The sequence below is a fragment of the Balaenoptera borealis genome (assembly GCF_965194805.1).
Source record: "Balaenoptera borealis genome assembly, chromosome: 15".
Lineage (NCBI taxonomy): Eukaryota > Metazoa > Chordata > Mammalia > Artiodactyla > Balaenopteridae > Balaenoptera > Balaenoptera borealis.
Genome location: NC_138871.1, coordinates 21267801 through 21294306, shown reverse-complemented (window position 1 = coordinate 21294306; position 26506 = coordinate 21267801). Strand labels below are relative to the sequence as shown.

General features: G+C 34.8%; 1 pseudogene across 1 annotated transcript in view; it reads right to left on the bottom strand.

The window, feature by feature from the left end:
• Positions 1-2270: 2270 nt before the first annotated feature.
• The window catches only part of LOC309611721 (lithostathine pseudogene), a 508337-nt pseudogene continuing 484101 nt past the window's right edge, over positions 2271-26506 (bottom strand). The window contains exon 4 of the transcript XR_014249753.1: positions 2271-7122. The product of XR_014249753.1 is annotated as a lithostathine pseudogene (transcript). The remainder of the gene's footprint in view (positions 7123-26506) is intronic.

The window sequence follows — 26506 nt, the reverse complement described above, 5'->3', positions numbered from 1 at the left end:
GGACAAATGGTGAAAGCAAAGCTATACAGACAAAATCTCACCCAGAAGCATATACACTCACAAAAAAAGGAAAAGGGGAAAAATTAATATATCCTGCTCCCAAAGTCCACCTCCTGAATTTGGGATGATTCGTTGTCTATTCAGGTATTCAACAGATCCAGGTACATCAAGTTGTTTGTGGAGTTTTAATCCGCTGCTTCTGAGGCTGCTGGGAGAAATTTCCCTTTCTCTTCTTTGTTCGTACAGCTCCCGGGGTTCAGCTTTGGAATTGGACCCACCTCTGCGTGTATGTCACCTGAGGGTGTCTGTTCTTCACTCACACTGGACAGGGTTAAAGGAGCAGCTGATTTGGGGTCTCTGGCTCACTCAGGCCGGGGGGAGGGAAGGGTATGGATGCGGGGCGAGCCTGCAGCGGCAGAGGCCGGCGTGACGTTGCACCAGCCCGAGGCGCACCGTGTGTTCTCCCGGGGAAGTTTTCCCCGGATCACAGGAGCCTGGCAGTGGCGGGCTGCACTGTCTCCCGGGAGGGAAGGTGTGGAGAGTGACCTGTGCTCACACACAGGCTTTTTGGTGGCGGCAGCAGCAGCCTTAGCGTCTCATGCCCATCTCTGGGGTCCGCGCTGATAGCCGCGGCTTGCGCCTGTCTCTGGAGCTCGTTTAGGCGGCGCTCTGAATCCCCTCTCCTTGCACGCCGTGAAACAAAGAGGCAAGAAAAAGTCACTTGCCTCTTCAGCATCTGCAGAGTTTTTCCCGGACTCCCTCCCGGCTAGCTGTGGTGCGCTAACCCCTTCAGGCTGTGTTCACGCAGCCAACACCAGTTCTCTCCCTGGGATCCGACCGAAGCCTGAGCCTCAGCTCCCAGCCCCTGCCCGCCCCGGCGGGTGAGCAGACAAGCCTCTCGGGCTGGTGAGTGCTGCTCAGCACCGAGCCTCTGTGCGGGAGTCTCTCCGTTTTGCCCCCCGCACCCCTGTGGCTGCGCTCTCCTCCGTGGCTCCAAAGCTTCCCCCCTCTGCCACCCGCAGTCTCTGCCCGTGAAGGGGCTTCCTAGTGTGTGGAAACCTTTCCTCCTTCACAGCTCCCTCCCACTGGTGCAGGTCCCATCCCTATTCTTTTGTCTCTGTTATTTCTCTTTTCTTTTGCCCTACCCAAGTACGTGGGGAGTTTCTTGCCTTTTGGGAGGTCTGACGTCTTCTGCCAGCGTTCAGTGGATGTTCTGTAGGAGCAGTTCCACGTATAGATGTATTTCTAATGTATCTGTGGGAAGGAAGGTGATCTCCACGTCTTATTCTTCCGCCATCTTGCCCAGACCCCCCCACGTTATTTTAAGCTGCTATTTTGAGGCAATTTTATTACACACCAATACAAAATTAATACACTATTCTTCCCTGATTTTCAACCCTTGTTTCACTTTTCCCTGGCAGCAGCCTATGAGGGGAAAAGACAAGGAGAACTTGAAAATGTGGGCCACACTGTTCTTAATAGGGTCTTATCTCTCTCTTCCCCACCCAGGCTGCCCAATTCCGCAATAGTACACATCTTGCTTAGTTTCTCTTTAGGTTCAGTCCTGTTTTTGGCAGAAAAAATTATCTCTGGAAAATCATAGTGATGTTGACTGGTCTCTTTCCCATTTTTCTCACAGAATGGGAAAAACAAATCCCAAAACTTGGGAATGTCCCCACCTGATGACTTTGTAGTGATTGATGATTTCTTTCTTTCCAGAGGTTTTCAGGTCTTTCCTACTGGCTTCCTAATCTTCTCCTCAGTCTACTTTTCTCCAAATATGAAGCATTTGTGAGATTGTGTCCCAATGGCTTCCCTGCATTTCTTCTGGGAAGGCTGAGGTAGAAACTAAGACTTTATTATTGCTGTATTTTTCTTGTTTTCTCCCTTGTCACCACTTTAAAAAATATATATATATGGCATAACACTGTGACCCTTTCTTAGTTTCAGTAATATAGGTATTGTTTGCTAGTTTCCATCTTATTTTTTGTTCATTTTTTAGAAGAGATATATTTTTTGAAATATTTTATGTCCTTAAAATCCTCTTGCCCTTGGCTTCCCTGATATTGAATCAATGGGTTTCAATGCTACAAGGGGAAGATAAATTAACAGCTAGAGAAACAAAATCATTTCTCAACTTTGACTGTTATTTCTTGTTTACTCCTTGAAAAGCAATAGTTTTGAAAGCCAGGCTTAACTTAAAAAATAAAATAAAATAAAAAGTTTTACACATTCCTTGAGCTACCACTAACCTATCAAGAACAATGCTTCCGCTTATCTGAGGAATCTAAAACTAACTCAGAGAAGCAGAGATTAGAATGGTAGTTGCCAGAGGTTGCGGTGAGGGAAATGGGGAGTCATTCAATGGGTATAAAATTTCAGTTATGTAAGACGAATAAAGTCTAGAGACCTGCTGTACAACATAGTGCCTGTAGTTAATAACACTGTATTGTGCACTTAAAATGTGTTAATGTACAGCATAGGGAATACAGTCAATAATATTATAATAACTTTGTATGGTGACAAATGATAATTAAACTTGTGGTGACCATTTTGAAATGTACATAAATATTGAATCTCTATGATGTACATACACCTGAAACTAATATGTTATTGTATACAAATTATAATTCAATGAAACTAAAATGTGTTAAGAGGGTAGATCTCATGTTAAGGGTTCTTACCAGGAAAAAACAAAAACAAAAACAAAGGGGCGCAAGGGAACTTTTAGAGGTAATAGTTATGTCTATTACCTTGATTTGGTGTTAATTTTACAGTTGCATGTATATGTTCAAACTCATCAAATTGTATACATTACATATATGCAATTTTTGTATATCAATTATACCTCAATCAAGTTATTTTTTAAAAAGCAGTGCTTATGTACTTGTATGTCACCTTTTCTAAGTGTCAGTGTTTCTTAAAGTGTAGTCTCTGGACCAGTAGCATTAGTATCATCCTAAAACTTGTTAGAAATGGAAATTCTTGGGCTCATTCCCAGAACTATTGAACAAGAAACTCTGGGAGTGAGGCTTAGCAGTCTTTGATTCATTAAGCCCTCCAGGTGATTCTGTTGCACAGTACAGATTGAGAACAGCTACAATGAAGATAGGTGGTGAAAGAGAAGGTAGATAGAGTTAAGTGATGATGTACATATAAGAAATCGTTGGAAAACGCAAAAGGCCAAAATTCCACCTCTCTAGCCTCAGAGACAGTGGGGAAGGAGAAGTGAGGAATTGTAACTAGCAGAAATACCCAAATATATGTGGGGACCCTGAAAATATTGGAGCCTGTGGCCTATTGTCCTGGGCATTGCCTAGAGTTTGGGTGGGATACAAGTCTTAGGAGAAGTTCCACATTTACTTAGTGCTGTTTCAAAGGGTTCCAGAGCAATACAGTGTGGTTGGCAGAAGGGACCTTGTGAGATAGATCACATGGGATAATGCTGTTGCTACTCCATGGCTTGTCCACAGTATATAGGACACATATTTTCCTTTTTTACCCACATACGATCACAGAAATATGGAATGGACTGTCAGGGACCTTTGGTTGGGAAGAGGATGACATGTGTGGAAAACCCAATGACAAGAGATGATGACAAGTGATTGACAAATATCTGGTCAATTACCAGTTGTGTGGGGCACCAGCACATACCCAAAGGCCAGGCTGGACCTGGTATTTCACAAGAGGGGTCAGTGTGAGAGGAGGCTGCTGCCTAGACATAAGTGAGCTGCAACAGCTTAGCTGGAGCCTCCAGAGAAACACAGGGTTTGCCCTGCCTCCCTCCTGCCTATAGTCACTGTGAAGACTCATTTCCACTACATCCAGGCACCATATTGTGAAAGAAGAGAGGGGAGAGGGGAGAACTCTTTCTGAGAGGTCGATTTCTAATTGATGCACTACTTAACAAAAAAGGGAAAATCTTCAAACAAAAGGGATATTTCAATCAGTGATCACTGATCTATCATTGAGTAACAAGTTTAAATACTTACCTCATAATCTCCTATCCTGCTCCCAGTTGGGGTATAGGTGAATGAAAGAAACAATATCTGTTATAGAAAATAAGGCTTCATTTTTTAGTAACTTAATATAAACTTGAGTTAAATTTTCAATCTCACTGGATGTTGTTAATTTTTAAGAATAAGGATTTGAGATTCAACTTTTTTCTGCCATCTTAAAGTAGATATTAGAATATTTTCATTTACTCTGCTTCTCAAGGACAAAACATAAAGTTTTTATTTTTTCATTTTAGATGAAGTGTTTTTAATCTTTGTCATATTTTATGCAGTTGACCCAGTTTTAATCTAAACGAAAAAAATTTAAAAACTATCATTTGAGAAAAAGAATAATTTTTATTGAGACACATACTGAGTGCATATGTTTCCCCCAGGTTTTTTATTTAATTTTATTTTTAGGTGATTTGTCTTGAATACACACTGCACATGTTACCATGATATCTAACTATAGATTCCTTGATGGCAACCTTGATTATTGCAAAGATATTTTCAGAACAGTGATGAAATGAATTATTCTGCCTCTACCTGCAACACCAGAAAGTGCTTTCCAGGGTGACATGGAGACTACATGGTTAAATTCAGGGCTTTGACTGCATTCTTCTGGTGTGTAGATGTATGAACAACCTGTGGTGGGTTGAAGGAAGTTCCACATATGATTTTTGGGAATGTGAGAAGAAAAGAATGTTGGTTTCATGTGTTTGCTTCATTCATTAGAAAAAATGATTATTATTGTTATTTTAAGCCCTAGGGACCTCAAGATGGGGGCAGGGGGAGATGGTAGCTTCTCTCAAGTAACTTGCTCACAATATAGTTCAAAGACAAAATGTAAATGATAACGGAATAAATAATAATTTCTAAAAATGGAAATATATTCAAAGTATAGTTTTGTCATTGGAGAAAGATACACTAAGTTAGTCTGGAATTGGTCAAGGCGACTTCATAAATGTGGTCACATCTGAGCTAAAATTTAATAAAAACAATTCCAGAGGAACAAGCAGGAGAAATATATTCTAGAAGGAAGGATCAGTTTATCTCTAGATAATACTTCTGAGAAAGATTGGAAATTCAGGGTAAAATACTCCCTTGTAAGCTGCAGTGATAAAACTTTAAGAACCAAAATTATTAAAACTAGAAAACAAATGTTGTTCTCCATCACTGAAATAAAGACAGTGAGAATTACAGTTAAAAGGAGAAACTCAGATACAGTTGGTAAATCCTGGAGTGGATTGTGGAGGCTGTTTAATCTCCTTCCTAACTATAGACAAAACTGCCCTTCCTGCTGCTTTGTTAGAAAGAAAGAAAAAAATATGAAAAAATTTTAAAGTCAGAGTTTGTACTCCTGTCCTATCAGAAAATCAGCCACTGTCTCCTAATTTTTGAGCAACAAAGTAATCCCACCAACTAACAAAGAGCATAAGGTGTGTCTCATGATATCAGCACTAGTTGAAACCACAAAAATATCAACTTGTGTAAATGAAGCTTCCTCTCCTCTTAATAAGCCAGAATTTGAAAGGGATACTCTATGACCTGTGCTATTAATATATGGTTGATAAAATTTTAAACTGAACTGTCCTCCCCTGAGAAATGACAAAGGCACTCTATGTGTAGTACATTTTAGGTAATGGCAGAGTTGTCCTCATTGACAGAATACTAAATACCCTTAATTTTACTTTAACAGTATTGCGCTATGCTAGTTTCTGTCACATTCTCTGGTCCCTTGTTGCCTTTGATTTATCTTAGAAACAATTTCTGAAGCTATAGCCAAGTGGTGTTGCTCTGCTCCCCATATATAGTGCAAGGCCATCAAGCTTGTCCAAAGTGCTAAATACTGTTATGTAAAAACTCTAAAGTTGATTATCAAACTGTACGCTTTCTTGCTCCTTATTTTCATAAAAATGTTAGTTCCAATGGCAAGTCTCTAAAAAGAAACCCACTATTACCAGAACTTAGGTAAGTTCAGTGCAACTAAAGAGCACATTTTGATTGATAATAACTATCTTTTAAATTTTAGCTCCTTTGGCTTTATGATGGGTAACAAAACTCATCATTGAGCACAAGTAAGATAAATTATTTCTTCTGCTAGTTCTACATGGAGTGACTAAACTCACACTCAATTGAACTATAGCTATCCATATTCCTTCTCTTTGTGTATTTTCTTTCTTTTTATAAACGCAAGTATAGTTTTGTTCACTTGTACAAAAGGAACTCATCCTTAATGATATGACCTTCCCAAGTTAAGTGACTGATAATATCAGAACAATTATAAGTATGTGGCAATTGAAAAAAAATTTATCATTGCTAAATGGAACAAGATACAGAAACTGGCATAAAATGTGTCCTGTGATGTGTGTCCTATTTACACTGTATGAAATAATGTGAAGAAAGAATTTGAGTTGACATGACCTCGAATGAGTTGTTTTGTTTGTTTGTTTGCTGAGGTCCCTGTGGTCTGGCCTGGCCTCCCCATCCTTCCCCTGGCACTCAGAGCAAGATATGGGCACTCTGAGATGTGACAGGAAGAAACAGCTAGGGACGAGGCTTCTAAGGGGTGCAGACCCTTCTCAAGCCAGGATGTGCCACAGCTTCCTTCCAGGCTGCTTAAGGACCACCTTGAGCCAGCAAAAGCTGGAAGTGAGCCCCCACTGCTTAGTCCTGAAGAAAATAGTTCTGTTACTTCTGCTCAAGGCAAATACAGGAACGAGGGCATTATCAGGTGGCCGGCTCCACTGCCCCTGATCAATGGATAACCACATCCCCTCACCTTGTTATCTAAAAATAGATTTATGAAAGTCTTTGACTCCCCAAATATACACGTTTTATTATTTATGCCAATATTTGTTATAAAAGTTGTATATATGCTATAACTCTTAGAATACTCTCAACAAAGGAGACCATGTCCATACATTTTAAATAAAAAGAACTCATTTGTGGTTCTGAGTACACTCTGATATTTATTTCCTTTCTGACACTTTCTTTTTTGCCTCCTATATAGATGACTTCTACAAATGATCTATATGGTTCAAAAAGATAATGCTTTCTCTATCTCATGTTACAGGTAGCTGTCATCTATCTATCTATCTATCTATCTATCTATCTATCTATCTATCTATCTATATCTATCTATCTATCTATCTATCATCTATCTATCTATCTATGTATCATATATCTACCATGTTATCATCTATTTTTCTCTCTCTTTCTCCACTGATAAGACCTTATTGTTTTATACATACACACAAAAACACACACTACATCTTTCTTGTTTTTGCTAGATCATTTTTTCTGACAATGATTAAAAATCCATCACAAGCATTGATTTGTTTATTTTTTCCATACATTTTCCTGCATTTTGAAGGGATCCTGTTAGATGCATATATGTGGACTATTGCAATGCTGTCTTCATCATTTTTATCAGAACATAAAAGTATTCTTTATTTCTTATAGTGCTTCTCATCTTAAATTTTATTTTGCTCTGAAATTAAACTTGTTATCTAAGCTTCCTTTTTTTGAAATTTTTGAAATCATTTTATTTAAAGTCTGTTTTTTAAACTGCAAAGTATTGAATCTCATGTAATCGTTCAGCCTGAGAGTATCTCCATTTTGATTGTTAAATTTAATCCATTTAATCTCCTATGATTATTGTTATATTGGAATATATCTGCTTTTTTAGCTCATGCTTTACATTTTGCAAATTTTTATTTGTTCCTCCCCTTTTTTCCTTCTTTACTGCCTTCAGTTTGATGGAATGCATTACAATTGCTTGACTGAAAAGTATTCATTTAAACTGTTTGTCTGATGTTTCCCTAACAATCATACTTACATTTATTTTTCCACGATCCATTTTTAAATATCTGTAATATTTCCCTAAACAGTAAATGTCCTTAACACACTTTCAGCTCCTTGTTTCCTTCCCCATATTGATAGCATATGGGATTTTAATTTTGCTTCTGGATATGGGAGGAAGGTGAGGGATTGTTGCATAGTTTCCTACTGAATTTCTTTCTTTCTTGTCTTCTACTTATTCTCTTGTTTTCTCTCTGTCTGAAATACTCTATTTGAATTTTTTTTTTTTTTGGTTGAGGCACGCGGGATTTTCCTTGAGGCATGCAGGATCTTTTGTTGCAGCACATAGGCTCTTTGTGGCAGCACGCGGGCATCTCTTTAGCTGTGGCATGCGGGTTTTCTCTTCTCTAGTTGTGGCACTCAGGCTCCAGGGCACATGGGCTCTGTAGTTGGGGCACGTGGGTTCTAGAGTGGGTGGACTCTGTAGTTTGTGGTACCTAGGCTCTCTAGGTGAGGCACGCAAGCTCAGTAGTTGTGGCTCGTGGGCTTAGCTGTCCCACAGCATGTGGGAACCTAGTTCCCCCACCAGGGATCAAACCCGTGTCCCCTGCATTGAAAGGTGGATTCTTTATCACTGGACCACCAGGGAAGTCCCCTCTATTTCAACCTTTCACCTTTCTGGTTCCTATCTTTAAGAGATAGTGAACCAGATATAAAATTATAGGATACAACTTATTTCCCCCGAATCTTTGAAAATATATTTATTTTCTTCTTTGGACTAATCCCAAGCCTAACTTGTAGGGTAATAGGTTCATATTTAACTTTATCAGATGTTGTAAACTGTGATATTCCCATCAAAAATCATTGAGAATTCTGGTTCTTCTGCATACCTAACAGTACTTGGTGTGATAGGTTTTTTGTGATTGTTTTGCTTCTTCTGTTTTGTTGTTTCTTGGCTTGTTAATTTGTTTTGTTTTGATTTGGTTTTTATTATTCCTTTTAAAAAATGTATAATAACATCTCATGGTTTTTGCATTTCCCTAATGACAAATGATGCTCAGCATCTTTTTATGTACTTATTTGTCATCTGAATATTTTCTCTGCTGAACCTTTTGGTCAAATATTTTGCCATTATTTACTGTTTTGAATATTTTCTTATCAAGTTTTAGAGGTCTTTATATTTTTAACTACAAATCCCTTATCACATATAAATTTTGAAACTATTTTCTCTCAGTTCATGTCTTATCACTTTATTCTCATAACATTACCTTTTGAAGAGCAAAAGTTTACAATTTGGATAAAGTTCAATTCCATATTTTTTTCTATTATGGATTGTGTTTTTGTTGTTATATATAAGAAATATTTACTTAACTCAAGGTTTCAATGATTTTCCCCTTATGTTTCTTCTAGAAGTTTTATAGCATTAAGGTTTTGTTTTGTTTTGTTTTTTGGTTTGTTTTAGGTCCATGATCCATTTTGAGTTTTTTTTATATAAGTTGAGCATTAAAATTTTTGCTTTTCATCTGGGTATTCAACTGTTCCTTCATCATTTGTGGAAAAGACTATTATTTTCTTCATTGGATTTCCTTTGTACCAATATGGAAATCAATTAATTATTTATGTGTGGGTTTATTTCTAGATTTTTGTTTCATTGATCTATGTATCTCTCCTTTAGCCAATACCACAGTGTCTTGATTATTGAGTTTAGAGTCAGTCTTAAATTTAGGAAGTGTAAGCCTTCTATCTCTGCACTTATTTTTCAGAATCATTTAGACTATTCTCATATATTTCCACATTAATTTTAGAATCAGCTTCATGATTTCTGTAAAAAATCATTCTGAAATTTTGACTGGAATTGTGCTAAATCAATAGATCAACTTATGGAGTACTGACATCTTAATAATATTGATTTTTCAAACCCATGAACATGGTGTATCTCCCCATTAATTGAGATAATCTTTAATTTCATAAGTGTGTCATAGGTTTCAGAGTACTGATTTAGTGTATATTTTGTTAGATTTAATATGTAAATATATTTTATATGTTATTTTAAATGGTACTAATTTTTAATTTCAGTTTCTTATTGTTCATTGTTTGTCATATATGGAGACACTTCGGTTTTGCATATAAACCTAATATTCTAAAACTTTGCTAAACACAAATATTAGTTCTAATAGTTTTCTTGTAGATTTTTTAAGATTTTTCTATATTGTATTGTATTGTGAATATAGCTTTATTTTTTCTTTTACAAACTGTATGCATATTATATTTTTTCATGTCTTATTGCACTATGAACATGGCATGTTACTGTATAAAAATTGATGAGAGGTGTGTGCTTCATCTTAGAGAAAAACATTCAGTCTTTTACCATTAAGTATGATATAAATTGTAGGATTTTGTAGATGCTTTTTATCAGATTGAGACATTTAATTCCTGTTCCTAGTTTTCTGAGAGCTTTTCTCATCCCCCTTAAAGAATTTGGCTTTTTTTGAGCTTCAGTTTCCTGCTGATTAATTATATTTCCACTCCTGTTCACAGAACTTGTATGTGGTATCCAGTTGTCCACAGCATCATCAGAAAGAGCTTCCCACTCTGACTTTGAGATCTTCCTTTATTTCTAATTCTGAAAATCAGCCCCCACACAGATACACATATATTCTTTTGTTGTTGATATAGTTGAACTCTGCTGTATGTTTTAAATTATTATATTTTTCCAGTGTCCATGGATGTAAATCATTAGTTTAAACCTGTATGATGTTGAAATCAGAAATTATTATCCCCATTTCACAGGTTCATTTGTGTAGTAACTTCTTTTTGGAGGAAAGAAAACTGAGTCCCCAAGAAGTTAAGAAATGTATAAAATTCAAATCTACCTTATCTTAATATTTCCTCTTTCTGGTAGTCCATTATATAGATAGTGATGAATATCAAGTTGGTGGAAAAGGCATGACTTCCCAATAATTTAATCTGGGTTTCTAAAATATTTTGTATTTATAAAAAGGGTGAAAATATTTTGTTAATTTAAAACACTTTCTGATGATTAGTTTTTGCCTGTTTCAATCACGATTGAATTAATTTGATGCAAGACTAACATCAAAAATATACAGAAGATAAAATGATTAGAAGGGATGGTAGAATCTAATGAAATAGTGGAGACTTCTAATTAAATAATGGAAATTTAAAATATATATACTAATACAGAAAGAAGTCTTCCCAATAATCATCTCTTCTGACATTTAATATCTTATCATATACCATATATCCTTAGATGATCTAAACTTTAGTTAGCACTGTGAATCAATTTGTTTTTAAAAGAGCCAGACTTAAATAAGAGGGAAGGAACAAGTAAGTTGGTTTTTGTTTTGTTTTGAATTAAAGCCAATTTTACCCATTTAGGTAAAATAAACATCTACTGCTAGGTACAAATCACTGGTATTTTAAAAATCTGTTATTTGTTGCCTTTTGATCATTTTCAGTGGCATGCTGTTTTGTATTGTGACTTTAAAAGCAATAAAAAATTCAGACTGCCCTTCTGAGGACTATACTTTCAAATATTTTAACACCTTAATGGCTTCACACTGAATCATAAAAATATTTATACATTCATTTTTCAAAGCATTAGACTATGGAAAGTGTATAATAAGATGTAAAAACAAATTGTGATTACTAGAGCATAATTTTTATGTGTGTCTATTTATGCATAATGAAAGAAAGAAAAAATGCTTTACTAAAGTGTATTCATAAAGTTGGAAGAAGGGAAATAATTAATAACTTCTTCCCAGTGTGTTATTTACACAAACCTCTTGACAGGATGAAGCAACAACTACCAAGTTTCAGTTTGTGCTAAGTGTTTTCATATGGTAATGGATGAAATAACTGGATTTAAGAAATTTTCAGATCTGCTACTTTTTATGTCTCCAATATTTTCCAATTGTTCTATCAGTCTTCAATTTATCTTTTATCACCTGAGTGATTAAAGATGGGCTTTATAGTTAATCACTTTTACCTCATAGGCTATTCAGATTGTCATAAGAAACATCAAAAATGGCCTCATGTAGTGTCATAAATAGAACTGAATGAGGAGTCAGAAAATTTACTCTGTCATATAAATGCCAAAGCAAGGCAGTCTTAACATGCACAAGGATTCTGTAGTCATCTAAATAGGTTTATTTGAGAGTCACTCAGGAAAGATCTCTGCTAAGCAAGGATTTTGTCCACTCTTTGACACATTTCCTGAAATTACATTCCTCTGGCTTCAGAAGTTGGACTTTCTAAAGATTTCCATTTTTAAAAAGCTAATAACCCTGGAAATTAGTTCCCAATACTGCTACTTATCCATTGCTGCTTATAGGTCAACTAATGTTATTATCAATGATCAAATTCCATCACTTACTAAATATTTTCAATTTGATTGCTGTGGCCCTCCAATATATGAGTCCCACTGTTCTACTAGTTCATTGGTCCCATTTCCAAAATGACAGAATATCTATCTAATCTACCCACATGGTAACCATTACTATAATTCTGGAAGTAAGATCTATATATACCCTGTGAAATACTGAAAATAGTCTGTTGCCTTCTCATCCTCAACCATGTTCATACATTTCAGGTATTTTGTTGCTGTTGTTCACAATCTTTTCTTTATTCAAGTTACAAAAGTATAGATATTCAGTGGAGGTGTTTGAGGGTTTAGTGAAAATCATGGGGCTAAGTTCATAAAAATCTAAAAATAAGACCCAATTTGGACCCTGAGGAGCTATCTGATTTGGTTATTTCATCTAAATCCTGATTATCATTTACCTTATGTGGGATGTGTATGTTTAGAAAAGGGTGACGATTATTAGGTATTGCTACTAAAAGTTGTTACATTATAAAGAGTGTCTGGAATGTTTCACCATTTGTATTCTGGAACAACTCATATCAAATGGAAATTATCTATAAATTTTGAAAGAAATTCCCCTAAAAAAATCTGAGACCAGTGACATTTTTGAGATAATTTGTTGACTATATTTTTTTCATTGTACCCTGTGATTTTTCACCAGATCGGAGAGTATACTAGTTCTTCTTCTGTTTCATAGATACTTATTTTTTTTATTATGAGGTAGTATATTTTAGCCAAATTTACATGTATTATTCTTTTATATATTCTAGCACTTTCCATAACTATTGTTCTATGAACTTCTTTACCTCATAATTTGTTTTTGATTTTTCTTTTTTTCTTGTTATATTCTAATTAGACTAGGAAGATCCAATCACTATTATTACATTTCTTCTCAGAAAAATATATTGTGAAGAAATTTCATTTTAAAATAATTAACAAATTTTTTTCTAAATATCACACTCTAATGACAAATTAAGAATAGATTTATTTGGTGGTTTTAGGAAAAGTGTCACTTAAATATATTCATTATTTGTAAAAATATAAACTTGATTCTACTAACTCTTAGAAAGTCAGAACTCGCATTCTGTTCCTAGAGTTAATGTAGCTAAAGTGCATTTCTCAGAATAAAAACAATATGATTTTTCCCATAGAAATTTGAAGTTAATATAAGTGAAGTAAAAGGAATCCAAATTGGAAAGGAAGAAATAAAAATGTCACTATTCTCAGATAACATGATACTATCCGTAGAAAACCCTAGAGACACCACTAAAAACCTGTTAGAACTACTAAACAAATACAGTAATGTTGTAGGATAAAAAATCAATATACAAAAATCTGTTACGTTTCTATACACTAATAATGAACTATCAGAAAGAGAAATTAAGGAAACAATCCTGTCTACAATTTTACCCAAAAAACAATATTCCTAGGAGTAAATTTAACCAAAGAGGTGAAAGATCTGTATATTTAAAACTATAATACATCAATGAAAATAACTGAAGAAAACACTAATAAATGAAAAGATGTTCTTCTGTGGTGACCTAAATAGGAAGGAAATCCAAAAAAGAGGGGATGTATATGTATATGTATATGTATATGTATATGTATATGTATATGTATTGCTGATTCACTTTGCTGTACAGCAGAAGCTAACATTATAAAGCAACTATACTCCAATAAAAATTAATAAAAAAAGAAAAGATGTTCCATGTTCATAATTGAAAGAAATAATATTGTCAAAATGTCCATATTACCCAAAACAATCAACAGATTCAATGCAATCCCTATAAAAATTCCAAAGGCATTTTTTCACAGAACTAGAACAAATAATCCTAAAATTTATATGGAACCACAAAAGACCGTGATCAGCCAAAGCAATCTTGATAAAGAAGAACAAAGCTGGGGGCATCATACTTTCAGATTTCAAGCTGTATTATAAATCTGTAGTAATCAATATTATGGTATTGTTATAAAATACACACATAGATCAATGGAACAGAATAGAGCCCAGAAACAAACCCTCACATTTATGGTCAATTATTTATGACAAAGAGCTAAGAATATATAATAGAGAAAGGATAGTATCTCCAATAAATGGTGTTGGGGCAACTGGACAGCCACATGCAAAAGAATGGAGCACTACCTTATAGCATACACAAAAATTAACTGAAAATGGATTAAAAACTTGAATGTAAGGCCTGAAACATTAAACTCTTAGAAGAAAACATAGCCAGTAAGCTCCTTGACATAGGTCATGGTGATGATCTTTTTGGATTTAACACCAAGAGAAAAGGCAACAAGAGTAAAAATGAACAAGTGGGACTACATCAAAATAAAAAGTGTTTCTGCACAGCAAATGAAACCATCAACAAAATTAAAAGGCAACCAGTGAATAGGAGGAAATATGTGCAAATCATATAGCTGATAAAGGGTTAATATCCAAATGTTAAAGAACTCATACATCTTAATAACAATAATAATAATCTGATTAAAAAATAGGCAGAGAGAGACTTTTCTGGTGGTTAAGACTCTGTGCTCCCAATGCAGGGGTCCCAGGTTCAATCCCTGTCAAGCAACTAAGATCCCACATACTGCAACTAAGCCCACATGCCTCAACTACCAAGTCCATACACTCTAGAGCCCTTGCACCACAAATAGAGAAGCCTACGCACCTCAACTAGAGAAGCCCGTGCACTGCAACTAGAGAAGCCCACACACTGCAATGAAGAGCCCAGACACAGCAAAGAAGACTCAGCACAGCCAAAAAAAAAAAAACAGGCAGAGAACCTGAAAAGACATCTTTCAAAAAAGGAAATACATATGGCCAATAAGTACATGAAAAGAAAAGTACTCAACATTACTAATCACCAGGGAAATGCCAATCAAAACACAATGAGATACCATTTCACAACTGTTAGAGTGGCTATTATTAAAAAGACAAGAAATAACAAGTGTTGTCAAAAATGTAGAGAAAAAGGAATGCTTGTGCACTGTTGGTGGCAATGTCAATTGATGCAACCACTATGGAAAACAGTATGGAGAGTCCTTTAAAATTTAAAAATAGAACTACTATATGATCCTGGAATTCCACTTCTAGGTATTTATCAGAAGAAAATAAAAACACTAATTCAAGTAAATGTATTCACCCCATGTTCATTACAGCAGTATTTAAAATAGATAAGACCTGGAAATAAAGTAAGGGTCCACCAACAAATGAACGAATAAAGAAAATATTTTACATATGTATATACATTTATTAAATGTAATACACACACACACACACACATATAAATATATATAATGCAATCTTGACGTTTGGGACAACATTGATGGAAACTGAGGGCATTATGCTAAATAAAGTAAGTCAGACAGAGAAAGACAAAATCTGTATGGTCTCACTTACATATGGAATCTAAACAACAACAACAACAACAAAAAGCAAAAAGCTCGTAGATACAGAGAATAGATTGGTTGTCACCGGAGATGAAGAGTGGGAGGTGAACAAAATGGGTAAAGAGGGTTAAAATGTACAAATTTCCTGTTATGAATAAGTCATGGGTTTGTAATGTATAGCATGGTGTCTGTAGTTAATAATATTGTATAACATATTTGAAAGTTTGTAAGAGAGTAAATCTTGAAATTTCATCATGAGAAAAAAATGCGTAACTACGTATAGAGATGGATATTAACTAGAATGATCGTGGTGATAATTTTGCAATATATAAAAATATTTAATCATTATATCGTCTACCTGAAACTAGTATAATGGTATATGTCAATTATGCCTCATTAAAAACAGAAAACAAAGAAAACAAAATAAAAAAAAAAAAAAAACTAATATTACTCTGACCCATAGAAATTTGAAGTAAATATGAGTGAAATTCAATTTAAATTCAATGGGGATTTTCTTTCTCATGTTTCCAAGCCTAAGAATAAATATTTACAGCCAATTTTTAGCATTGCTTTTTGAAGAGGAATAGGTAATATGTTGGCTGAATAATAGTAATTATTAATGATCATGTAGGGAATCACCAAGTACCATGCCTGGGCCAAGCATTTTATTAATCTTATTAATAATCTTTTAACCTTGCCTATGAGACCGTTACTTAAATTATCCCCATTTTGTAGATGAGATAAGTTAAGTTTCTAAAGTCATATGAGTAGAGAAAGTGAATTTCTGCTTTGAAATAGCTGTCTTATTTGAGGACATCTTTCTCTCTCCTTCTTTTTCCCCCCTCATCCCCTATCTTCATTTTTTCTCTCTCTTTCTCTTTCTCAATGATTTCAGATTTTCTCTAAAAATGAATAATATTCCAGTGTCATCTATATTTTTAATCCTTTAGACACTTTTGAATATAATCTCCATGTTCAAAATTTACACCCAACAGATGGATCATTGCCATGCAAACATATGATACAAAAAACATTACAGAAATGAGGAAATGGGACACTCAACTGACATCCCTGCCAAGGATGTTCTTTGCCCAATAGGGACTGGGGACAGGGGCAGGGTGTTCAATTTGAGGATGTCAACTCTTACCATTTCTTTTCAATATTGTACTGGAGGTTCTAGACAGTGCAATCAAAGAAAAATAAATCATGACATCCATATTGTATCTGAAGAAGAAAAATTGTCTGTATTCATAGATGACATGATCTCATATGTATTAATAGATAACCCCAAGGAATCAAAAGAAAGAAAGAAGAAAGAAGAAAGAAAGAAAGAAAGAAAGAAAGAAAGAAAGAAAGAAAGAAAGGACCCTACTAGTTCCAATAAACTCATTTATCAAGGTTGCAGTATACAAGATCAATATATAAAACTTAACTGCATTTCAAAAAACTGGCAACACACAATTTGAAAATAAAATTAAGAAAAATGTTCCATTTAAAACAGCATCAAAAAATAAAATACTTAGTAATAAATTTAATAAAAGAAGAACAGACCTTAAACACCAAAAGCTACAAAAAATTACTGAGCAAAATTAAAGATATAAATGAATGGAGCGATGTTCCATGTTCATTGGTTGGAAGAATCAATATTGTTAAGATGACAATTCTCCCCAAATTGATCTATAATTTCAACACAATCACTATCAAAATTTACAAATTAACCCTAATATTTATGTGGACATACAAACCACCTACATTAGTCAAAGCAATTTTGGAAAAGTAAAGACAAGTTGGAATATTTATATTCCCCTAATCCAAAACATAATATGAAGCCACAGTAAGCAAGACCGTGTAGTATTGGTTCAAGGTTAAGCATATTAATTAATGGAGAGGTGGGAAGGGAAACAACACAAGAATGTAGAGAGAAGCACTCCCTTGTTTTCTATCTGCATTAGACTTCACATCTCTGTTTCAGGGTGAAATATAGCATCTGTCTACTCCAGAACTATAAAATCTGCCCTTTACCCAGGGGTTTCCTCTTAATCTCCACATGTATCTCATTAGTAACTCCAGATGAAATAAAGAAACCAAATAATCTGTCTGCAACTTGTTTAATGGCCTACAAAATGAAGAACCAGAGTCTTAACATGACATTCTCAACATTAAACAGCTCATTCATTTCAGGATCAATATGACAACCTTTGCTTCATGACCAGTCCTCATGTGAAAGTATGCTGAAGAGAATCCTGTATTATTAAAATTTGTGTGTGTGTGTGTGTGTGTTTTACCTTCTCTTAATTCTGAGTCATGTACTGGTACCAGTAAATGTACTTTTTTTTTTTTTCCTTTGAAATTAAATCACTCAGTCATTTCTTCCCCACCATATTAGCAGCTCTATTAGCTGAAAGGATGGGGCATTAGCTGATAGGTATTAGGAAATTTTAAAAAAGAGGGAAATATGCTGTAAAAGGAAAAGTTTTAGACCCTGGATCCTTTCCAGTTTAATTTCCCATCGTGCTACAATCAAACAGAAAATCCAGAGCACTAGCAATCTCACATAACTGGGCCAAAATTAGTCCCTGATGAACAATAACACATTTAAATGGCAGATACTATAGAAGAAGAGTTTGCAAATGTGATGAGGACAAACATTTTTGAAAAAGACAAATATTTCAAGGACAGTTCATTTGAAAAATTGTTTTAAAAAACGTGCAGCATTTAAGTAGTGATTATTTTGTGAAGGGTAAAAAGAGCAATCTCACTGCTGCATTTGCTTTTAATGCTATTGCCTTCTTTTATAAGCAGTGTGATTGTAAAGATACAGGTAATAGCAGAAGATTTGGCCTTTATTCTAGCTTCACGAGTTCATTTCCTCAAGGGGAAAAAACCCCAAAATAACAAGATGCACTTTGAAAAGTTATGTTGTTAAAATTGAGGAAACCTAAAAGTATAAGGGTATAAATGCTAAATAGTAGTTTTAATGAATTATTATATCCTTTAATTTGGCAAAATTTGTCACATTCAAAAAGTGCTTTTAAAGTGTGTTTAAAATCAAACACAGGGACTTCCCTGGTGGCTCAGTGGATAAGAATCCGCCTGCCAGTGCAGGGGACACAGGTTCCATCCCTGGTCCGCGAAGATCCCACATGCCACGGAGCAACTGAGCCTGTGCATCACAACTACTGAAGCCCTCGCGCCTAGAGCCCATGCTCCACAAACAAGAGAAGCCACCGCAATGAGTAGCCCCTGCACCACAACGAAGAGTAACCCCTGCTCGCCGCAGCCAGAGAAAGTCCACGTGTGGCAACGAAGACCCAACACAGCCAAAAATAAATAAAATTGTCTTTAAAAAAATAAAAAAAGATCAAACACAAAATGAAAAACACACTCTCCTGAGAAAAAAATAAGCAAAATTTGATTCCCTTTTATCTTAACAGCTGTGGTAAATCAGAAAGATACTGTGCTGAAGACAGAACTGCAGCTGGCATTTTGCCATGAAAGAGAGGCTGCTGGCAGATAAGAGAGAGCAAGCAGGGACAAGCACTGCAGGGGGTGGGACTGGAGGGGTTGGGTGGATGGGAATTTAATTATAAGCTCATTAGCACTATGGGACTTTTTAAATGATAGGCAAAAGTAAAAAAAAAAAAAAAAAGTGCTTTTAAAGTTATCAAGAACAGTTTTAAAATAGTTGCTTTCTATTTAAGTTCTACTATGTGCTCAGAACTCTACTGGGTTACTTATCTCATATACTGTTGACAGTATTTCTATGATGTTGATATACTATTACCATTTAAAGAAAAAATAATCTTCATTCATTCAAAAATATTTATGACTCCCCAAGAAGGCATATGTCCTGCCTAACACCACTTTGCAAGCCAACAGTTTGAACTGACATTTAAACCCATTTTGATTTTAAAACACACACACTTTCACACTACTTCTCTCTTGCAAAGATATTGAAAATACATGTAACTGATATATTCTTGTGAAAGTGGTTGTCTCTCTCATTTTTTATATTAACATCATCATTAAATGTATCATTTATATATTAATGGTAGAACATTTAGAAAATTACAGAAAACTGATCATGAAAAAGTAATATTAAATATAATCTTAACACCTAGAGCAATCTCATTTATAGCCTTCCAGCTCTTTTTCTGTGAAATTTTGTGGGGAACACTATATTGTGCCCTCTTGGGCCTGGAACTGTTGTATTTGTTTAAAATGTTGGGAATACTTTACTCAATTAATTCTCATGACTCTATGGGAAAGGGATTTTTATTCATTCCCAATTTACAGGTGAGAAAATGGATATACTTTCCAGTTTTATCTTGTACATTTATTGCCCCCAGACTTGGATTCCACAATTTCTCTGAAGTGGCCATAATTTCCACTTTCAGTGGGAAATGGTATATGGAGACCTCGATCTGGGCATTAGAGGTGCCATTGATTCTGGACCTTTTCACCAGACAAGGTTGGTGAATAATTTCTTACAGATAAAATACATCTTGAGTTCATACTGATATTTTCAGTTCATATATATTCCATGTTACATTTGAATAACAAAGCCAACAAAATAACAAAAACAGCAAAACAGGATACAAAGCTTTTTGTTTTCCCAGTTCTTTTTATCCTTGAAATACCCCACAATAACATATAGTCAAAATGCTTGTTTTAAAAGTGATTTGGAATAGTTTCTCTCTGCTCATTCCCCAAACAAGATACATACTTAGGTTTTTTTGGTTTGTTTTTTTTACTTTGACTTTTGATATTTAGGCATTTTTTTTCCTCAGTATTTTTTTGTTTTATAATTACATAAACTATTACCTTCTCTTCCTGTGTCTTCCATTCTCCTTCTTCCCTCCCTTTATAGGAAAATACTTTAACAATTATATAAGTTATACTTCCACTTAAATACATATAATCAAGTACATAAATATACTCAGGTTTCTGTATTCTTGAAAAAAAAACAGTATATCATAACATTTTTCTCTAATTTTTTTTCATTTAAAAATAGCTTAGAGATCATTCCATCAAAATATATCACTAAATACCTGTTTCTTTTTACAGTTGTGTAGTATGCCATTTAGTTTTTGGGTTATACCTTACTCAATCAGCCTTTTTTTGGATGTTAGGGTTGCTTCCAGTCTTTTGCTATTACAAACAGTACATCTTTTTCATTTTTTAACGTGTCATTGGAATGGCCTCCTAGAAGTAAAATCACTAATCAAAGTATAACTGCATATGTAATTTTGCTGGATATTGCCAAATTCCCCTTCTAGAGGTTGTACCACTTTGCATCTCTGCCAGCAATTATAAGAGTGCCCATTTCCCCATAGCCTTGCCAGTAGAGCATATTGTCAAATTTTTGAATTTTTGCCCATTTAATAGATGAAAAATGTTATTCCTCTGTAATTTTACTCTGCATTTCTCTTATTATGTGCCAGGGTGATCATTTTATCATGTGGTTAATAGCTATTTGCATTTCGTTTTCTGTGATTTATCTCTCCATATTTCTAACTTACCTTTTCTAAAAAATTCATTGTTTTTTTTCTTCTTTTTCTGTAGAAGTTCTTTGAAATTTAGGAATATAAAACTCTGAATCTAATATAAATTGAAATATCTTTCTTAGTACATAATCTTTTAATTCTGATTATATGTTATAAATATTGTATTATATTTATAAAATTATAACTGTAACTATAACTATATATATATAATACCATGCCAAATTTTATTTTCAAATTTTTGTAGTCATATTTATCCACATTTTTCCTTTTGTTCTCCTGGATTTAGAATAATGGTTAGGAAAATTTTCCTCACTCCAGCTTATAGAGGAATTCTTCCATATTTCTTATAATAAAACTTGTATGGTATCATTTGTTACATTTAAATGTCTAATCCATTTGGAATTTATAGTAATATAGTGTGTACTGACCAGATGCAATTTTATCTTTTTATCATGTTCCTGTTTAGTGAGAAGTTTCTTTCCATCACTAATTTGAGATGACATCTTTATAATTTAGTAAATTTGCATATGTAATTAGATCTATTTCCAGATGTTCTGTTCTCTTCCACTGGTTTTTCTGAGTATGCGCTAATACTAATTTTATAAGTTTTAGAGTGTAATGTAATATATGATAAGGATAGACACCTCCACCTTGCTTCTTTTGTTCTCAGTTGTCCATTCTTTTTTAAATATACAAATATACTGACCTTCATGCAAATGCATTTTACAAGTTTTTTATGAACTTTTTAATATTGTTAAAAAATAAAATTCAACTGAGTAAATTTGAAGATCTAATTGGCTCTATTAAGCAATTCATGAATTGGGAATCATGTCACCTAGCAAGTAGCTAGATACTCCGAGGAGTTGTACAAGATGGAAGGTTTTCATAGAAGGAAGGTGGAGCAAAGAGGTTATTAGCAAAAGAAAAGAAAGAATCCTTCAAAGGCCAGATCATCTTCTTTTGGAGGAAAGGGAACAGCAGGGGTGTTATTATACAGATTGCCTCACTAGTGCTAATCAGGAAATTTCAGATGGTCTGCTTAAAGGTCACATGCCTAGTAGAGATTGAAACTGCAATTAAGTCTTGGTTTGCTATTGTGGTGGCAAATGACTTCATTTTGGGTCTGCTGTTTCCTTTCCTTTTTTTTAACAATGTATTTTAACTGAGTTTAATATGTAAAAGTTTAAAAAATTTGATGGAGTCAAATATATAGTTAGTTTTCATATGTGGAGTCATGCTTAGAAAGTCCTGGAACATTCAAAGTATAAACAGATGATCACACCTTAATCTAATTTGTGCCATTTTGTTGTTGTTGTTATTGTTGTTTAATTTTCTTACACTTAAAAATGTTAAAGGATAAAGATGGATTCAAGCTTTTTGCCCAAAAGATGTCTTTTGGCTCAATACTGTTTACTATATATAAAAAAATATTTTCACATTATTTTAAAACATCAAGATTATTTTCTCTTAAATTTTTAAAGATACTAGAAACTATGAAGTTTGAGAGGAGTTCCCCAGGTTGGGATTATTTTTTCCAAAAGGACTTTAAGCACAGAAAAGGCAGTAGTTAGTCTGCAAAGGAAGGCTTCAGTGCTGTGTGAAAACACACATACCATGAATAAAACATTTATATCCATGAGATGAAGGAAGTTGTATGAAATCCAACTGCCAGGACTCCAATGATCCATCAGGCAGTTAAAAATGTCTGGGGGCAGTACAAACAAGTTTCCCCAGTTGGTACTTCAGACAAGTGGGTTTAGTGAAGTAGGCACTTTCTGCAGCCTTGTTAGTGTCCCCTGCCCCCCCACCATTTTGATTCATGAGTGCTATCATTTTATCAGTAGACCAATGTCATAATGCTTGTACAGTGGTGAGGACTACAGATTTTAGAATCTTCAGTAAAACTGGGTTGTTATTTTGTCCAAATCAGAGTTTTCACTTTTTATCAAATGAATAATAAATGAAATTCCAATCTTGTTTTTCCTTGTCTGAGGCCAATTGTTAAGCTTCTCTAGCCAGTTTCTCAATATTATTATTTTGGGGAAATAATCCTTTGGACCATGACAGAGTTTGGCTTCTGTTGGTCCCCTTAAGGACAGCATTCCTTGCAGAATTATCAGCAAGGTGATTTCCCATAGGTGCCAGAGAGTCAAGTTTAGATTGTCCCAGAGTCTTAATAATAGCTAAAGCAGAAGGAACAAGGATTGGATCTAGTAATTCCTGAACATGGGGTCATTTTACATTTCACTTCTTCTGTAAATAAGGAAACCACACTGCTTCCACACAATTCCAAAATCACAAGCTACTCTGAAAGCATATCTACTATCAGTATAAATATTGGCAGTTTTGTCCTTGGCTAAAGTACAAGCCCATGTAAGAGCATACAATTCAGCCTGATGGGCTAAAGTAGTTATAAGTAAAAATTCTGCATCAAAACATCAAAAGGAGTTGCAGTATAATTATTAGAGAAATGCAAATCAAAACTACAATGAGATATATCACCTCACACCAGTTAGAATGGTCATCATCAAAAAATCTACAAACAATAAATGCTGGATAGGGTGTGGAGAAAAGGGAACCCTCCTACATTGTTGGTGGGAATGCAAATTGGTACAGCCACTATGAAGAACAGTATGGTGGTTCCTTAAAACACTAAAATTAGAGCTACCATATGATCCAGCAATCCTGCTCCTGAGCATATACCCAGAGAAAAACATGATTAGAAAGGATACATGCATGCCAGTATTCACTGAAGCACTATTTACAATAGCCAAGACATGTAAGCAACCTAAATGTCCATCAACAGATGAATGGATAAAGAAGATGTGGTAAATATATACAATGAAATATTACTCAGCTACTAAAAAGAATGAAATAATGCCATTTGCAGCAACATGGATGAGCCTGGAGATTATCATACTAAGTGAAATCAGAGAAAGACAAATATCATATAATATCACTTATATGTGAAATCTAAAAAAAAAAAATGATACAAATGAACTTATTTATAAAAAAGAAACAGACTCACAGACTTAGAGAACAAACTTATGGTTACCAGGGAGAAGAGTAGGGGGAGGGATAGATTGGGATTGACATGTATGCACTGCTATACTTAAAATAGATAACCAACAAGGACCTACTGTATAGCACAGGAAAATGGTCAGTATTCTCTAGTAACTGAAATGGGAAAAGAATTTGAAAAAGAATAGATACATGTACACATATAACTGAATCACTTTGCTGTTCACTCAAAACTAACACAACATTGTTAATCAACTATACTCCAATATGAAATAAAAATTTTTAAAAATAAATAAATAAATAAATAAATAAATAGAGTTGCAATAGCATACAAGAGCACAACATTTGCCACTGAAAACCTTTTAACTAAGAATCATGCGTAAAACCACGTCCCCCTAAAGCCAAGTGGCTCTGCTGAATTTATGATTAACTTCTCTATCCAAAACTTTATTCACTTTCTTTTCCCACACCTGTTCCTCTAAAGATTGAGGAATATCAAAGGAAAGGGAGGATTGAAAGCAAGTAGGACCCTGAAGGGCCTGCACAGTTACAAAAGCCTTTCGATGTCCCCCATTTCTTGTTTGTAGAAAAAGGCTTCAGCCTCCTAGACCTTCCCTGAATTCCAAAGGGCAGATTCAGTTACTAATTAGGGAAGTAAGGGGATGCAGAAAAAAGGAAAATAAGTCAAGGAAAATAGTGCAGCAATAAAGCAGAATCCTAGTTCCTCCTCAAAGGATATACATAATAATCAGATACAGATCTTTGAGTTCTTCTACAGGACCACATGCAGGAGGAGGATGACAACTTCAGACTAAACATAATCACTTAGATTCCAGACTGACTGGAACCAGAAGGTTGATGATTGAGATTCTTGAAACACCACTCTGTTACCTCACCACCAACCAATCAGTAGGAAGTCATGCATTCTGCAGCTCTCTCCCCAAAATTTGTCTTTAAAAACTGTTCTCCATAGACTATCAGGGAGTTCCAGTCTTTTAAGCATGAGCTGCCCATTCTCCTTGCTTAGTGCCCTGCAATAAATCTTACTCTGCTCCAAACTTCAGTGTTTTAGTTTGGCCTCTCTGTGCATCGGGCATGTGAACTTGGGTTTGACAACATCAGTGAACTATGAGAAATCAGAGTTACCAAGTGGAATTTCCTGTAGATCATCACAAGGTGTCAGGAAGCGGTTCATCAACATTAAACAATTGTAAGTGACTTTGTCAGGGCTGGAGGGGAGAAGAGCAGCAGGTTTAAGTTTATTACAACATAAAAGTTATGGGAGGAGCAGTTAACAAAAGGACTATGTAGAAGGTGTGGCGGCTGACTGAGACATGCTAAATGTAATAAGAATTCAGAAGAGCTTCTGCTGCATGAAGTACGAAAATGGTTAAAGGGGATCCCAAAACATTTTTCTCAGTAGCCTTAACCAAAATGGATATCCTCATGCTACAGGGTTCCTTTGCCAGCTATGATACCCTATAGGTCTTTGGTGGTCCTCATGCTTTTGGGTGAGCAGCCCAAGGGCATTCCCCCTTTTTCTCATATATATATATATATATATATATATATATATATATATATATATATATATATATATATAGGAGAATCAGATAATTGAGATGTCCAAGGGTAGGAAGGTTTATCAAACTCTCCTTTAAGGCCTTGAAAACTAAGCATCTTTTTCTTCCCATAAAATTTGGCTGAAGTTGTTATTGTTGAGTAAAATATATAGATGTTGTCCATGAGAGAGAAATTTAGAATTCATTTTTGGCAATAACCAATTAGCCCTAGAAAACCTCTCAGTTGTTTAGTTTTGGGTTTTGGGAAACTTAGGACACCATGAAGTCTACCTGGATCTAGGTGTAGCCCTAGTTCTACAATAAGGGCTTGGGAAAACTGCAATTTTTCATTGACAAATTTATGTCACTTGAACACTGAAAGCTTTAGCAAGTGGTTGCTGTCTTCCTATAGGAGGCCTGGAAAAAGAGTAAAAAAGCAAATCATCCATGTATTGCAACAAGGTAGACCTCTGGGAACTTTATATCATTCTGATCAGCCTTCATAATTTGTGAGAAATAAAGACGTTCAATAAAACCCTGAAGCATTACTGTCTAGGTGAATTGTTTTTCTTCCCAAGTGAAGGCCAAAAGTATTGGCTAGCTTTACCAACTGGAATACTAAAGAATACACTACATTATTGTAAATAATCTTCTTCCAGTAGGAATGGATGTTTGTAAACTATGAGAGTTAGGAACACAGGGTGTCAAGGGATAACAATCTTGTTTATTGCTCGGAGGAGGTCCTGAGCAACCTCTCACCTTGGCCCTTAGGTTTTCTCACCACTAAAATGGGAATGCTACAAGGGCCTAGTACAAGGGACAATGAGGCCTTGAGACTTGTAA